The sequence below is a fragment of the Elephantulus edwardii genome, unplaced genomic scaffold (genome assembly GCF_000299155.1).
Source record: "Elephantulus edwardii isolate Elephantulus edwardi_28Jun2011 unplaced genomic scaffold, EleEdw1.0 scaffold00124, whole genome shotgun sequence".
Classification (NCBI taxonomy): domain Eukaryota; kingdom Metazoa; phylum Chordata; class Mammalia; order Macroscelidea; family Macroscelididae; genus Elephantulus; species Elephantulus edwardii.
In genome coordinates, this window is record NW_006399874.1 from 2,595,670 (window position 1) to 2,598,167 (window position 2,498).

Genomic DNA, 2,498 nt, shown 5'->3' on the forward strand with positions numbered 1-2,498 from the left:
CACTCTAGTCGGGAGAGTCGTCAGTGCGCCATTCCTTCCCATCTCATTCCGAAGCTGGGGACAGGAAACTATGATGTGACGACCCCAATGGTTGATATACTTATGAAACTTTTTCGAAATATGGTGAATGTGAAGATGCCCTTTCACCTCACTCTTCTGAGTGTGTGCTTCTGCAAACTTAAAGCAACAACTCCTGTTAAGAAAGGACCCCTTCACTATTACTTTAACACCCTCTTTATACTTCTTTTATAATATGGAAAGCGTTCTGAAGATTCAAGACCAGCACTGTCTGTTCTCCAAGTGCCTTCATAACTGAGGCTTAGTATGTAATTTCCTTGACAAAAGTGGCTTCTGGGTTAGGAAAGATGCTGCCCTCATTCCTGCCCAGAGCACTGCCTGGACAATAAAAGTTGATTCGCAGGTAAGTATAGTCTCCTTCCACAGACATAGTTATATTCTTGATTATAGCAATGTGAAAAGGTGATGCAATGCCAAACACAGGTCTGATTACAGTCTCATACTTCTTATCTATATAGATCTTCATTTCCCAAACAAATTAATCCTTAGACATCAAAGATGGGTTCCTGTAGGATACATTAGATTTGTGAGCCATTTGAATCTACTGTTCTCCCTTTTGTTTCATCAATCACCTCTTTGCTTCCTTCTCGAGTTGAGCTGCAGTTCTTCCTTCTGCTGTGCTCTTCGCTTCTCTCTGCTACATTTTTCTCTTCTTCCTTCCTCTTCCTCATCTTCATTCCTTAGAAATATTACCACATTTTTTTCACTTTTTCTTCGCACAAGTCGTAACAGTAGCTGGGCCATCCTCATCCATAAGTATGTGTCATCAATGAATAGAGCATAGATTTTCTCTTCTGTTCCCCGGCCCTTTATTAGTCAGTTCTGAGAATTCCAAATAGTTGCTAAAAAACATTCTTTTCTTCATTTTATATTGGTTTTTACTATTGATTACTAGAGAGCCCTCACACTATTCTATTCCCATGTCTGACCCCAGATTTTTTGTAATTTTATTCTGCAGCTCTGGCTTCTGCTTTTTAAACACCTCCATGACAGCATTCTACACATCACAGATCTTTGCACCATATCTTAATTTCTTCAGAAGCTCCTCTTGAAGCTGGAGTAAAAAGTTGTAATTCTCTTAAACTTCCTGAGAAGAATCAACCATCAAAGTTTGAACAAGGTTGGAGCAGTAAGATTTAAAACTAATACCCATGGCACAAGTGATGGACCCAAAATGCATATAATTCTTATCATTGATCACACTGAACTAGAGATTATAGTTACCACCACTTTGGATGATAGGAGGGTAACACATTTCCTCAGTAGAAGGGTCTGCCCCTGCTAGGTATTTCGTCTCTTCAATGGCCTTTTCAACAGACTCTGCTATTTTGCTGTGTCTTACTTTCTTATCTGCATCAACTATTTCCATGACTTTTTCCTTGAAATATTTGTTGAAGACTTCAGAAGTGATACTGGCCACCTTCTTCATTAAGTTGAGTTCTCCATTCTCTTTCACTGCACTGGTGTAAGCCACCACTGTACTGATGTCTATTTTGTGAAAGCCCTCTTTGTTGAGGCAGTCATTCCAGCTCCTTATGCACTCTCCAGGGAATATGTCTTTGCTAAACACCCCAATCTTCTTTATAGTCTTGCTTTCTTTCATGGTTTCAATCATTTTATCAAAGCTGCTCTTATTACTTTCATTCTTTTCTTATATCAGAAGTGTGATGGTGGGGGCTCCATTGGCATTCTCATTGTCCTTGTTGTCAATTTGTTTCAAGAATTTCACTTTTTTCTTCCTGGCCATAAAGGTGATTTTATCATCACAGAAGACCATGATGGTATCGGTTAGCTCATAACCAAAGAGCCATATCTGTAACGCAGTTGATTTGGCATAAACAATTTCTTTATCAACACCCATTGATGAAACAATGGCATCAACATTCACATATTCACCTTCTCATTTCCAGTGATTGCTGTATAGTCTCTTCACTCACTGATAGTAAGTGTCTTTGTCCAGAGTTACAGCCATAGCCCCAGACACTGCTCCTTCTTGGCTTCTGAGAATCACGGGAGGTTCTGGATCCATCACCTGCTCTCAACCCTGGAATTCCGCACTTTCAGGGAACTTTTTTATTTCATTCTTTATTTCTTTTATAACCCAAGCATGTTCTAATAGAAAGTTACCTAGTTTCCACACAGGTGGTTTTCAAAGCTCTCCTGTAGCAAATTTCTTGTTTTATGGGATTGTGGTTTGAGAAGTTGCTTTGTGTTCTACAATATGATCAATTTGGAGAATGTACCATGTGCACTTGAGAAGAAAGTGAATTTAATTTTAATTGGGTGCAATACCCTGAATACATCCACAAGGTCAAGTTAGCTGACTGTATAAGTTAAATCTTCTGCATCTTTGTTAAATTTCTTTTGAGTTGACCTATTCTTTAATGATAGTGGTCTGTTGAAATCTTCTACCACTATTA

The 2,498-nt window shown here is 38.8% G+C and overlaps 1 pseudogene; it reads right to left on the reverse strand.

Annotated features, from left to right (window-relative positions):
- Positions 1-235: 235 nt before the first annotated feature.
- LOC102861492 lies at positions 236-2,050 on the reverse strand (annotated as a pseudogene).
- Between the last annotated feature and the right edge of the window lie 448 nt (positions 2,051-2,498).